This window comes from Rhinatrema bivittatum, chromosome 19 (genome assembly GCF_901001135.1).
Source record: "Rhinatrema bivittatum chromosome 19, aRhiBiv1.1, whole genome shotgun sequence".
NCBI classification, from domain to species: Eukaryota; Metazoa; Chordata; class Amphibia; order Gymnophiona; family Rhinatrematidae; genus Rhinatrema; species Rhinatrema bivittatum.
Genome location: NC_042633.1, coordinates 948,498 through 963,450, shown reverse-complemented (window position 1 = coordinate 963,450; position 14,953 = coordinate 948,498). Strand labels below are relative to the sequence as shown.

General features: G+C 52.4%; 1 non-coding gene across 1 annotated transcript; it reads left to right on the top strand.

The window, feature by feature from the left end:
* Positions 1-4,651: 4,651 nt before the first annotated feature.
* On the top strand, positions 4,652-4,733 carry TRNAS-AGA. Its single transcript has one exon. It is a non-coding gene; the product is annotated as a tRNA-Ser (tRNA).
* Positions 4,734-14,953: the final 10,220 nt, after the last annotated feature.

The window sequence follows — 14,953 nt, the reverse complement described above, 5'->3', positions numbered from 1 at the left end:
AATTTCTTATGCCTAAACCGGAACAGTTTGCAAGGCCATGGACTCGGCGGAGAATCCAGGGCTCCAGGCCATCCCGGGGATGGCACAACGCATCCAGCAGCAACAACAGTGCATTGATACCTTGGCCGCCACTGTAAAGCAACTGCTCGGCCGCTTGGACACCGCTCCCTCTGTTTCCGCCTCCAGCTCCGCCTCCTGCCTCAGTATCCAGCCCAGTCTCAACAACCCAATACCTGCCCCAACACGTTATTCAGGGGACATCAAGACATGTCGAGGCTTCTTGAACCAGTGCTATGTACGCTTCACCCTTCTGCCCGCGCAGTTCCATTCAGATGCAGTCAAGGTGGCCTACATATTCTCCTTGCTGGATGGCAGGGCACTGGACTGTGCTTCGCCCATGTGGGAGCGTCAGGATCCCTTGTTGCAGAACCTTCAAGAATTTGTACTGAACTTCCGCCTTGCCTTTGACGATCCCCGCACGCCAGACCACGGCCACCTCGGAGCTCTTGCACCTCAGGCAGGGGACTCGCTCCGTGGCCGATTATACGATAGACTTTCGAACATTAGCCATGGAAGTTGGCTGGTGGGATGATTGCCTGAGGGGGATCTTTTTGGAGGGCCTAGCTAGCCGTATCAAGGACGAGCTCGCAGGCCGAGATCTCCCGGATCATCTCAATGACCTGATTGATATTGCTGGGAGGGTGGATCGTCATCTACAGCAGAGAGATAAGGAGAATCGCTCCGTTCGCAGAACACCACCACCAACTCCTAGTTCCGCACGGCTTCCAAGTCCCAGGGTACCATCTGCTTCCGCCACTCCCGGAGAACCCATGCAGCTGGGGAGATCTCCCCTGACCCCTGAGGAGAGAAAGAGACACCGCTCCTTGGGTCTGTGCCTCTACTGTGGGGGCAAGGGTCATTTCTCGCCAATTGCTCCGAACGTCCTGGAAACGACCGAGCCTAGGTCATAATGAGGAGCTACTCCTAGGCTTTGCAGGCTCAACTCCTCATTGCAGCCTTCCAGTGACTCTCAAATATCCCGGTGGGGAACTTCAGACTTGTGCCTTTATAGACTCTGGGGCAGAGGGCAACTTCATCATCGCCGACCTGGTTGACCAACTTCTACTTCCCACGCAACCCCAGCTTCCAACGCTGCGCATTTCTTCCATTCGTGGCACCTTGCTCCCAGGGACCGTTACCCGCTGCACAGGTCCTCTGACCCTCCAGACCGGACTGCTTCACTCTGAGGAGATCTCTCTCCTAATCCTCGAACGGGCTGTGCACCCCCTGGTCCTGGTCTGCCCTGGTTACGGCGCCATTCACCAGTCATCCAGTGGGATACCTTCCAGCTCACCCAATGGAGTCCCCACTGCTTCACTCATTGCCTACAGGTTCCTCGTCCCAGGAGGCCAATACAACTCTGTTCCTCGCTCCTCCTGCCAGAACCATACCAGGCCTTTGCTAACGTCTTCTCCAAAGAAATGTCAGAGATTCTTCTGCAGCACTGGCCATTCGATTGCCCTATGATCTACTACCGGGCTCCATGCCTCCTCGAGGCCGAGTGTATCCACTGTCCTTACCGGAAACCACAGCCATGTCTCAATATGTTACCGAGAACCTGGCCAAAGGCTTCATTCGACCGTCTCGTTCCCCCGCAGGAGCGGGCTTCTTCTTTGTGGCTAAGAAGGGCGGCTCACTCCGCCCCTGTATCGACTATTGTGGTTTGAATGTCATAACTAAGCGTGATCGCTACCCTCTGCCTCTGATCCCTGAGCTACTGGACCGCCTTCAGGGGGCACGCATTTTCACCAAACTAGATCTCCGAGGGGCCTACAATCTCGTCCGTATCCGCCTGGGGATGAATGGAAGATGGCCTTTAACACCAGGGATGGGCATTACGAGTATCTGGTAATGCCCTTCAGACTCTGCAATGTGCCGGCCGTCTTCCAAAACCTCATGAACGAGGTCCCTACGTGAAATGCTACATTCCCACTTGATAGTGTACTTGGATGATGTACTCATCTTCTCCAAGGATCTGGAGTCTCATCGCCAACACGTCCGACAAGTTCTGCAAGCTCTCCAAGATAACCACCTCTATGCCAAACTAGAAAAATGCATCTTCGAAGCCGAGTCACTGCCCTTCTTAGGATACATTATCTCCTCCACTGGCTTTAGGATGGACCCTAGAAAGTCTCGGCCATAACAAGTGGCCCAGGCCTCTGGGCCTCAAAGCCCTCCAAGGTTCTAGGGTTCGCCAACTTTATAGACATTTTATTCCTCGCTACTCTCACCGAGTCGCTCCCACTCACCCGCCTTAACCCGTAAGGGAGCTGACCCCAGGAAACTGGCCTGACGCCGCCTTGAAGGCATTCTCGGACTAAAAGAGGCGTTCCTGCAGATACTTGCCTTTTGTCACCCTGATCCAACTAAACCCTTCACTCGTGGAGGTCGACGCCTCCAGTGTGGCGTAGGGGCAGTCCTCAGCCAACACTCCTCCTCTGGACAACTACTGCCCTGCTCCTACTTCTCCAAGAAATTCTCCCCGGCTCAGACAAATTATTCGATTGGAGACAAGGAAACTCCTGGCAATCAATGCTTGCCTTGGAGGAGTGGAGGCAGTGCTTGAGGGCGCAAGACACCCCATTACCGTATTCACAGATCACAAGAACCTGGAATTTCTTTCCCAGCTCAACGATTGAACCCCTGCCAAGCCCGATGAGTCCACTGTTTCTTCAGCCGATTTGATTTTACAGTTTCAGTATCGCCCGGCAGCGAAGAACCTATGGGCGGACGCCCTGTCCAGGACCTCCATGGCAGAGAAGAGATGGATCCTCCTCAATACATCCTGGATCCCGGTAAGGTTCATCCACTCCGCATTAACATTCCTTTCCCAAGATAGGACCGTAGTTCCCCGGCGAGATTGGCTAAAAGTCCTACGTTGGGCCCATGACTTCCCTCACGAAGGACATTCCGGACGAGAACGGACCTTGGAGCTCCTCAACCGGTTCTACTGGTGCCCTAGTTGTGACAGGATGTACGTACCCATGTGAGTTCATGCCCCACATGTGCTCAACAAAATCCCAGTCCGGGTCCTCCCTGTGGCCTGTTGCAGCCGCTCCTGGTGCCTGCAGAACCGTGGACCCACTTGGCCACGGACTTTATGGTCGACCTGCCCTTGTCCCAGGGGAAGACGGTCATTTGGTTCATGGTCGACTGTTTCTCGAAGATGGCACATTTCGTCCCATTACCCAAGCTACCATCAGCACCAGGGAATTTGCCCTCTTGTTCGCCCAACATATTTTTCGGATCCATGGACTTCCCGTGGGACATTGTTTCGGATCGTGGGCCCCAATTCACCGCACGATACTGGAGGGCCCTCTGCAAGTGCTTCAAGGTACAACTCAGTTTTTCCACCGCGTTTCACCCCCAACGTAATGGTCAGTCTGAGAGGGATGAACCGCTCTCTAAAGACCTTTCTACGGGCTTTCATTAATGAAAGACAGGATAATTGGACTGAGCTTCTGCCATGGGCTGAGTTCGCCTACAACAATCAGGTTCATGCTGCCACTGGACTCTCTCCCTTCCAGCTGGGTTTATGGGAAGCAACTTAGGCCTCCACTTCCCAGTCATACGTCCAGTGTCTCCCCAGCCGCCCAGATGACGGCACAACAACTACAGACTCTCTGGCAAACTACTCAGGACAAGCTAAACCTCGCAGCTGCCCGCTGCCAAGCGCACAGCTGACCGCCACCGACGACCCGGCACCCACGTACTTGCCAGGAGACCGGGTATGGTTGAGTACAAAGAATATTCATCTTCGGCTTCCCTCGAGACGCTTCGCCCCCAGATTCTGAGGGTCCCTTCCGGATTGCTGAGCGAGTAGGTCTCGTGTCCTACCGATTGAGGTTGCCATCCTCACTCCGGATCCATGACGTCTTCCACGTCTCGCTGTTTGAAACCTCTGGTCCTCTCCCGTTTATCATCGCAAGCCTCCGGATCCTTCGACTACCCCTGTCGACAGAGGATCCCACGTTCCAAGTACGCGAGGGGGGTACTCGACGTACGATTCCACAATCGCAGATGGGAGTATCTCCTCACCTGGGAGGGCTGCGGTGCCGAGGATAACACTTGGGAACCCAGCCGGAACATCCTGGACAAGTCCATTCTCTGCCAATTTCATCTGGAGCATCCGGATAAACCTGGCCCACTTCATCAGCGTAGGATGTGTAAACATTTGACGTGGTGAGAGGTACAAATGACCTGTGATTAGAAAATGATTAGACAAGGGGAGGCGCATAACTCAAGACATGCCTACTATCCAATGCTGACTTATGAGGAGATGGAAATGGAGACAACATTCATCTCCCCCAAGCATTGATCCCCTTTTTCACTGCTTCTCCCCATGCATTCACATCCAGAAGGAGATGGGCTGGAGCAAAATGGTTGTTCTCTGCTCTCTTATACTGTAAGTGCTCCCTGCTCCATCCCCTCTTCTCCTGTCCACCACATTGTTGCCCAGGGTGAAAGGGGACAAGAGCCACATTTTATATATAAAAGAGAAACATCTTGAGCTGCAAGTTAGCTAGTCTGAAAATTGCTTGGCGGTGCCTACAGTCATGTTACTGAGAGACACAAAAGAGACCGGGGGGATGTAGTTGTGGCCGAGTGGTTAAGGCGATGGACTAGAAATCCATTGGGGTCTCCCCATGCAGGTTCGAGTCCTGCCAACTACAAATATTCCTGCTCCACAACGGAAAGGACAGATTGAAATTAATAGTATGGATGATATCCGCTAGCATTTTAGGATCGGCATCTGAGCAGTGTTACACTTTTCTAATATATTCAGATTTTAAAGTGGATCGTGCAGATGGACTGAAATGCCAGAATATAATATGACAACACATTTCAGTCTTTTTGCTATCTCGGCAGTATCCAGGCAATGCCAAGGCATGAGACACTTCTCTTACACAGCTGGAGAAACTTAGAGCTTTTCGTGGAGAGAAAGAATTAGAAAGGGGGGGGGGGGGTGGTGGGTGCTGGTGGAAAGGATTCCAGATTCAGGATAGACAAACCTGAGTGCAGATATTAATGAATGATTGTTGCCATAGATCCTGCAACAAGCACATACCGGGATATGGCTTTCAAGTCCGACCTTTGAAATCCACAGCTTTTTAAAAAGATGGGAAAAAGAGAAGGAGCATGTTGCTAACAACATGCACGTGTGTCAGACAGAATTAGCGCTTGATCATTTGAGGGTTTTTTTTTTCCCATTTGTGCTCCTCTCCTTACCTACTGTGTTTATTTACCTTATCTTATACTTCCCTGCCAATTCTTTCCCATGCTCACTTACTTTCATGGTATTGGTAAGGCTTCCCCATTTCAAGAGGGTCTGCCGAAGCTTTTAGTTGTGTGTGAGTCCTATTGGGACAGCCGGCTGCTTCACTTTCTTGAAGGAGTTAATAAACATGTGGATAAAGGTGAACCGGTAGATATAGTATACTTGGATTTTCAGAAGGTGTTTGACAAAGTTCCTCATGAGAGGCTTCTAGGAAAAGTAAAAAGTCATGGGATAGGTGGCGATGTCCTTTCGTGGATTGCAAACTGGCTAAAAGACAGGAAACAGAGAGTAGGATTAAATGGGCAATTTTCTCAGTGGAAGGGAGTGGACAGTGGAGTGCCTCAGGGATCTGTATTGGGACCCTTACTGTTCAATATATTTATAAATGATCTGGAAAGAAATACGACGAGTGAGATAATCAAATTTGCAGATGACACAAATTGTTCAGAGTAGTTTAAATCACAAGCAATTGTGATAAATTGCAGGAAGACCTTGTGAGACTGGAAAATTGGGCATCCAAATGGCAGATGAATTTAATGTGGATAGTGCAAGGTGATGCATATAGGGAAAATAACCCATGCTATAATTACACAATGTTGGGTTCCATATTAGGTGCTACAACCAAAGAAAGAGATCTAGGTGTCATAGTGGACAACACATTGAAATCGTCGGTGCAGTATGCTGCGGCTGTTGCGATTCCGGGTCGCCCCCGGAATCGCCACCCACCTTGTCGGGAGTCTGCGCGGGTCCCGCGCTCCCCGGGCCTCCAGGGACCTCGGCTGCCGCAGGCCCGGCATCTCCCCACCTTGCCCGGGCCTGCAGCTACTTCTGCTCCTGCCTCTTCGCCGCGCCGGAGCAGCCGGCGTCTCGCGGCGGTAGGCCCCGCCCCCTAGACACGCGCGTCTCAGCCCAGAATGTAAAGGGGCCAGCGCGGGAACCTTCGGGGACGCCTCCTGATGACATCAGACGCTGCAGGGTACTTAAGCCCTGCAGCTGGACTAGGACTTTGCCTTGCAACGAGGTTCCCAGGTTTTCCTGTATGCAGTTGCTGCGTTCCTGCTTCTTTGTCTCCCGCTTGGCTCCTGATCCCGGATTGGCTTGCGTTGATTCCTGGCTTCTGACCCCGGACTGGCTTACGGTAATTCTCTGGCTTCTGACCCCGGACCGGCTTACGTTGATTCTCTGGCTTCTGACCCCGGACCGGCTTACGTTGATTCTCTGGCTTCTGACCTTGGACTGGCTTACGGTGATCCATTGGTTCCCGACTCTGGACTGGCGAGCGACGACTCTTCGGCACTCAACCTTGGACTTCTTCTGACCAGGCCCCCGCGGGCCCTCCTAAGTCCCAGCGGCCGGGTTCCTACGGGCTTCTCCTGGGGGGACTCCAGCTTCCAGGGTGAATCTCCTAAGTCCCAGCGGCCGAACTCCTACGAGCTCCTCTCGGGGGAGGATCGGCTTCCAGGGCGAAGATCTTCTCACCACAGTGCCAGCGCCACCATCTCCTGCTTCCTCGCCAAAGCCCTTGGTCGCATAGGGCTCCCAGGGTTCCACCTTCGGCCAGCCACCAGCTTGTCCTTGCCGCCTCCCGGCCCGGGCCACTGCTGCAACCGTCTTCAGCAATCCATCCTCTGGCTCCGACCGGCCCAAGGGTCCACGAATCCAACAGATTGCAAGGCCATGGACCCGGCAGACCTCGCCGGCCTTAAGGCTATTCCGGGCATAGCCCAGAAGCTTCAGCAACAACAGTCCTGCCTCGATACCCTGATGTCCACCGTCCAACGCCTGGCGGATCGAGTTGAAGGGGTCTCTGCGGCTCGCCCTGCCGCATCCTCATCGCAAGCTCACACAGGCTCCCCAGTCCCAGTAGAGATGCCATCCCCGCCACGGTATGCTGGGGATCCGAAGACGTGTCGGGGATTCCTCAATCAATGTTATATCCGCTTTGACCTTCTGCCCGCACAGTTCCCGACAGACCGGGTCAAGACGACCTACATTATTTCTCTCCTCGACGGGAGACCTCTGGCTTGGGCCTCTTCCCTTTGGGAACGACAAGACTCCCGCCTGAATACTCTCGTACAGTTCGTCAAGGCCTTCCGGAGGATTTTTGACGAACCCTCCCGCGCTTCTACGGCTGCCTCGGAACTCCTCCAGCTGAGACAAGGCAATCGCCCTCTAGAGGAATACGCGATGGAGTTCCAGATCCTTGCCACCGAATTGGCATGGGGGGAGGACAGTCTCCATGGGATATTCTTGGAGGGACTCTCTCCACGACTCCAGGACGAACTCGCTGCCCGAGACCTTCCAGACGATCTCCAAGAGCTCGTAGAACTGGCCGGGCGAGTGGACCGACGCATCCAGCGCCGCCTCCGGGAGCGAAGGACCATCCAGGGGCAGGCTGCTCGCCGAATCACACCACCTCGGGCCCGAGCCCCACCACCGGCGGCAGCTGCCCTCCCGCCTGAAGAACCCATGCAATTGGGTCGGGGTCCGCTATCCGCCGAGGAACGGAGGCGCCGCCGTCGCAGGGGTTATGCTCTTACTGCGGTGGTAAGGGACACTTCCTGGCTCGCTGTACAGAGCGTCCGGGAAACGGCCGAACCTAGAATCGAGTGGGGAGTTGATTCTAGGCAGTACCTCTTCGAACTCCCCATGTACTGGCCCAGCGAGACTATGTCTTCCGGGTGGAGGTTTCGATACCCTGGCGCTGATTGACTCCGGGTCCGGGGGGAATTTTATCCTCCGAGATCTAGTATAACAACTGCAACTTAAAGTAGTGCCGCAAGAACCACCTTTGCGGGTATCATCTATCCAAGGGGTCCCTCTCCCAGGGACCATTACCACTCGTACACAACTACTCCAGCTTCAGGTCGGACTTCTTCATAAAGAAGAGATCTCTTTTCTCATCCTGGAGAGGTCTATTCATCCACTTGTTCTAGGACTACCCTGGCTAAGGAAGCATTCTCCAGTAATCGACTGGTCCTCGCTCCAGATCACATCGTGGGGGCCAGGCTGCGCCCGTCATTGTCTTCCTGCTCACCCTCTGCAGACACTCCCGCTTCTGGCTACTCCCCTCACGGTGCCACCACAATACCAGACATTCCAAGATGTCTTTTCTAAAGAGAAGGCAGAGTTACTCCCCGAGCATCATCCTTTTGATTGTGCCATCGACTTGCTACCTGACACCACGCCCCCTCATGGGAGAGTATACCCTCTGTCCTTACCGGAGACCAAGGCCATGTCCGCCTACATTAAAGAGAACCTGGACCGAGGGTTTATAAGATCATCCAACTCTCCGGCTGGAGCCGGCTTCTTCTTTGTGGCCAAAAAGGATGGGTCTCTTCGGCCCTGTATTGATTACCGGGGCCTGAACCAGATTACCCGACGAGATCGCTATCCTTTGCCTCTGATTCCGGAGCTCCTGGATCGCCTACAAGGAGCTCGCGTCTTTACCAAGCTGGACCTTAGAGGGGCGTACAACCTCGTGCGAATCCGACCGGGCGACGAGTGGAAGACCGCCTTTAACACCAGGGACGGTCATTATGAGTACCTCGTCATGCCTTTCGGTCTCTGCAACGCTCCAGCGGTATTCCAAAACTTGATGAATGAGGTCCTCCGCGATCTCCTGTACACCTCAGTCATCGTCTACCTCGACGACGTATTAATCTATTCCCGGAACCTTGAGGAACATCGGCAACATGTGCGCCAGGTTTTGCTTAAGCTAAGAGAAAACCGATTTATATGCTAAGCTGGAGAAATGCCAGTTTGAGGAGGAGTCGTTGCCCTTCCTGGGTTACATCGTCTCCTCCACCGGCTTTCGTATGGACCCCGACAAGGTCGCCGCTATCCGGAACTGGCCGCAACCTATGGGAGTAAAGGCGCTCCAGCGGTTCCTAGGGTTCGCTAACTTTTACCGCCACTTTATCCCGCGGTACTCCACCTTAGTGGCGCCATTAACGGCGCTCACACGCAAGGGAGCTGATGCACGAAATTGGCCGTCAACTGCCGTACAGGCCTTCCAGGATCTCAAAGAGGCTTTCCTTCAGGACACCTGCCTCCGACACCCGGACCCCTCGCGCCCATTCATCGTGGAGGTGGATGCTTCCAATATAGCCGTGGGGGCCGTCCTGTCCAGGTCTCCAAGGATGGCAAACTTCGGCCGTGCTCCTACTTCTCTCAGAAGTTTTCCCCTGCCGAGAAGAACTACGGCATCGGGGACAAGGAGCTATTGGCCATTAAGCTGGCCTTTGAAGCATGGCGTCAGTGGTTGGAGGGGGCCCAACATCCCATTGTGGTTTACACGGACCACAAGAACTTAGAATACTTGTCCCATGCGCAAAGGCTCAACCCCAGACAGGCACGCTGGTCCCTCTTTTTTATTCGGTTCGACTTCGCCCTTCGGTACCGACCGGCGGCCAAGAATGCCAGGGCAGATGCCCTCTCACGCACGACGGAGATTGAGGACGTCGCCGAAACCCCGCAATACATTTTGGATCCAGCTAAGGTCCAACTGGCAGCCACCGAACTCGCCCCTGCAGGGAGAACGGTAGTTCCGGTCCGTGCAAGAAGGAAGGTCCTAGCATGGGCACACGACTCCCTGACGGCTGGTCATCCCGGGGTCGCCTGAACTCTTCAATTGCTGACGGAGTTCTATTGGTGGCCACGGGTGAAGGAGGACGTTCGGCTATACGTACAATCCTGTCCTACATGTGCGCAGCAGAAGCCCCCGCCTGGTCGCCCCTGGGGCCTTCTCCAGCCACATCCTGTACCCTCGGAGCCTTGGACCCACATCTCCACGGACTTCATCGTAGAGCTACCCCCGTCTCAAGGGAAGACGGTGGTTTGGGTCACTATTGACCGCTTCTCGAAGATGGCCCATTTTGTACCACTCGCCAAGTTGCCTACGGCCCCTGAGTTGGCTGAACTATTCGTCCAGCATATCTTCCGGCTGCATGGGTTGCCTCAACATATTGCCTCGGACTGAGGGCCTCAGTTCACGGCAAAATACTGGCGGGCGCTCTGCAGAAAATTTGGGGTTCAGCTCGATCTAACCACGGCATTTCACCCCCAGGGCAACGGCCAGGTTGAACGCACAAATCGTACGCTGAAGGCGTTCCTCCGTGCTTTTGTAGGTGAGCAGCAGGACAACTGGGTCACCCTCCTTCCCTGGGCCGAGGTTCTCCTACAATCGCCATCGTCACTCCGCCACCCTGCAGTCCCCCGTTCCAGTTGGTCTACGGGAAGGTTCCCAAACCTCCTCTACCATTGCCCGTACCAATCTCCTCGCCAGCGGCGCAACTGACGGCTAATCAAATACACAACCTTTGGCAAGCCACTCAAGAGAAACTTCACCGTACCGCCACCCGGTTCAAGGCTTACGCGGATAAGTCTCGGCAACCCACCCCAGTGTTTCTGCCTGTATCTAAGGTATGGCTGAGTACCAAGAACATCCAGCTTCGGACTCCCTCTATGAGGCTAGCACCTCGCTACATCGGACCCTTCCGGGTAGCCGAACATGTTGGCGCGGTGTCCTACCGCTTATGTCTTCCATCTACCCTTCGGATACACGACGTCTTCCATGTTTCTCTCCTCAAGCCGGTGGTCCTCTCTCGCTTTCGACCTCTGCCTCCGGAGCCTTCCGAGGTCGCTTCTGATCCTGGGACCACGTACACGGTGAAAGAGGTCTTGGACGTTCGGTTCCGTCGTCATCACTGGGAGTATCTTCTCTCTTGGGAAGGATACGGTCCTGAGGAGAACTCGTGGGAGCCCTCCGCTAGGGATGTGCAGAGCAAAGGTTTATGTTCATATGTACATATGTCCAAAGGGGGTCCTATTTGCGGTCAATATGGACATAAAAAAAATTCAATGAGTTGGGTATATGTACATATGTCGCCCATTAAAGTCAATGGGGGAAGGATTTCCAGCCTATTTTTGGCTGCAGAATTGTGGTTTTCTTATCAATTGGCCCAGGAGAGAGTTCCCTTTCCTTTGTGCAGGGAAGTACTCCCTGGAAAGGGTCCACCCCTAGAGTTGTGTGTACCCGGTGTTTACATTGGCGTCCAGTGAATATCGTTGGCGTCTAGTGAATTCCGTTGGCGTCTAGTGAATTCAGACGGTACTTATGCACTTCAGCTGATGACAAAGGAATTGGAGGATCTCTCAGAAATAAGAATACGTGTGGGAACACAAGGTCTGGATGAACAGGCAGGCACAGCAATGGAGTTAAAACAGCAGTAGGAACACAAGGCTTGGATGAACAGGCACTTCATTCGAGGACAGAGGTCAATCCCAGCTAGGGACACAAGGCCTGCATGAACAGGCACAGGAACTAGGTTAAAACACTGGTAGCTCGCCAGCGTCTTTCTGATGCATGCTAGAATATTGGCAGCGGTATGGGCATGGTCCGTCAGGTGGGTGTGCAGTAAAGCCCACCTCCACCCTCATGCTTGTTCAGGGAAGGACTCCCTGGAACGGGTCCACCCCTAGAGTTGTGTGTACCCGGTGTTTACATTGGCGTCCAGTGAATATCGTTGGCGTCTAGTGAATTCCGTTGGCGTCTAGTGAATTCCGACTGTACTTACGCACTTCAGCTGATAACAAAGGAATTGGAGCCTAGGATCTCTCACAAATAAGAATACGTGTGGGAACACAAGGCCTGGATGAACAGGTACATCATTCGAGGACAGAGGTCAATCCCAGCTAGGGACACAAGGTCTGCATGAACAGGCACAGCAACCAGGTTAAAACACTTGTGGGAACACAAGGCCTGGATGAACAGGCACAGCCACTGAGTTAAAAACACCTGTGGGAACACAGGCCTGGATGAACAGGCACCGCACTGAGTTAAAAACCCTGTGGGAACACAAGGCCCGGAAGAATGGGCACAGCAACTGAGTTAAAACACCTGTGGGAACACAAGGCCTGGATGAACACGGATACTCGGATAGTAATTATGTGTTTTTTTAACGTATTTATATTCTTATTCGAAAACGTTTCTAGCACGTCATACTTGATTACACTCAGGTACTGTAGGTATTTCCCTATCCCCAGAGGAACACAAGGCCTGGATGAACAGGCACCGCCACTGAGTTAAAACACCTGTGGGAACACAAGGCCTGGATGAACACGGATACTCAGATAGTAATTATTTGTTTTTTTAATGTATTTATATTCTTATTCGAAAACGTTTCTAGCACTTCATACTTGATTACACTCAGGTACTGTAGGTATTTCCCTATCCGCAGAGGAACACAAGGCCTGGATGAACAGGCACCGCCACTGAGTTAAAACACCTGTGTGAACACAAGGCCTGGATGAACAGGCACCGCCACTGAGTTAAAACACCTGTGGGAACACAAGGCCTGGATGAACACGGATACTCAGATAGTAATTATTTGTTTTTTTAATGTATTTATATTCTTATTCGAAAACGTTTCTAGTACTTCATACTTGATTACACTCAGGTACTGTAGGTATTTCCCTATCCGCAGAGGAACACAAGGCCTGGATGAACAGGCACCGCCACTGAGTTAAAACACCTGTGGGAACACAAGGCCTGGATGAACAGGCACCGCCACTGAGTTAAAACACCTGTGGGAACACAAGGCCTGGATGAACAGGCAGGCACAGCAATGGAGTTAAAACACCAGTAGGAACATGGATGAACACTGATACTCGGATAGTAAAAATTTTTTTTTATGGATTTATATTCTTTTTTTAAAATTTATAGCACTTCATTTATTTTTATATTTATTTGTCATTTTTATATACTGACATTCTTGTATTCAATGCAAATCATACTTGATTACACTCAGTTACTGTATGTATTTCCCTATCCCCAGAGGAACACAAGGCCTGCAGGAATGGGCACAGCAACGGAGTTAAAACACTTGTGGGAACACAAGGCCTGGATGAAGAGGCGCAGCAGTCGAGCACAGAGGTCAATCCCAGCTAGGGACACAAGGCCTGGAGGAACAGGCACATCATTCGAGGACAGAGGTCAATCCCAGCTAGGGACACAAGGCCTGGAGGAACAGGCACATGAACTAGGTTAAAACACTTGTGGCAACACAAGGCCTGGATGAAGAGGCACATCATTCGAGGACAGAGTTCAATCCCAGCTAGGGACACAAGCCGCGGAGGAAAAGACACTAACCAGGATCCTCCAAGCCCTCATTTTCTCCAAATTAGACTACTGCAACTCTACATTTCTTGGACTCCCTTCCTCATACACAAAACCACTCCAAATGGTTCAAAACGCAGCAGCCCGTCTACTAACAAACACTAGGAAAAGAGACCACATTTCCCCAGTCCTAAAAGACCTCCACTGGTTACCAATTCAGTTCAGAGTCATTTACAAATCCATCACCTTGATATACAAAATCATTTACCAACACACCATAATCGACCTACAAATTCCTCTCCATTTATACAAATGCACAAGACCGACCAGGGAAGCCTACAGAGGATGCCTCCTTGTTCCACCCTCCAAAACCACTTATCACAGCACCTTTAGAGATTGAGCCCTTTCCACAGCAGGTCCACCGTTATGGAACTCCATCCCCCCAGATCTCAGAAATGAACCTTGCCTCCTAACCTTTCGGAAAAGACTCAAGACATGGCTTTTCAGGCAAGCCTTCCCGAACTCCACCTAACACACACCATCAATAAATTCTCAGCTCAGAAGCTGTATATATTGGACGCCATATTTGTAATGTACTCTTGTATATTTTTATATTGTACACATGTATATAATTAACCTCCTCTATCCCTCTTTATTTCTTACACTCCCAGTTCATAGCCCCAGTTAATTGTAACTGCATCTCTTCACCACGTGTATTTATGTTATAGGTTGTTTTCTTTGCACCCTGTTTCTGTAAAGCGACATCATGTGAACGATTTCATGAATGCCGGTATAAAAAAACCTTAAATAAATAAATAAATAAGTAAGTACCGCAAGGGAAAGTTGAAAACAACTTGAAGAGGGAGTTCAAAGAGGGCGTGAAATTGTAAAGAGGTAAATGGGTGGGGTCCGTGCAGTCCGCCCGCAGGATTCCACCCCGCGGGTTCGGTCGGACCGGGGTTTCGGCGGATCCCCCACCCCTTTCGCGGGGGGCGGGGAACGCCTCCCGGACGGCCCCGGCCCCCGCAGGGCGCATTTCCTCCGCGGCGGTGCGCCGCAACTGGCTCCGTGTCGGCTGGGAAGGCCCAGGGGGGCAGGTGGCCCGCCGCTCCGGGCGAGTGTTATAGCCCCCCCCCCGGCAGCAGCTTCGCAGTTTCCCCCGGACAAGGGTCCACCTCCAAGTTCAACAATTTCTTACTCTTTACTTTGTCTGTCGAGGCTTGACGTCTCTAAAAGGGTTTGACCTGGAATGCTGTGCATGTCCATCCAATATCGCATACAATATAAAGTGGCCTGTTTAATTCAAAATGTTGTACACGGGGAGATCTCAGAAATGAACCTCGCCTCCTAACCTTTCTGGAAAGACTCAAGACATGGCTTTTCAGGCAAGCCTTCCCGAACTCCACCTAACACGCACCATCAATAAATTCTCTGCTCAGAAGCTGTATATATTGTATATACAGGTGGCCCGCCGCTCGGCGGTGCGTGTTTATAGC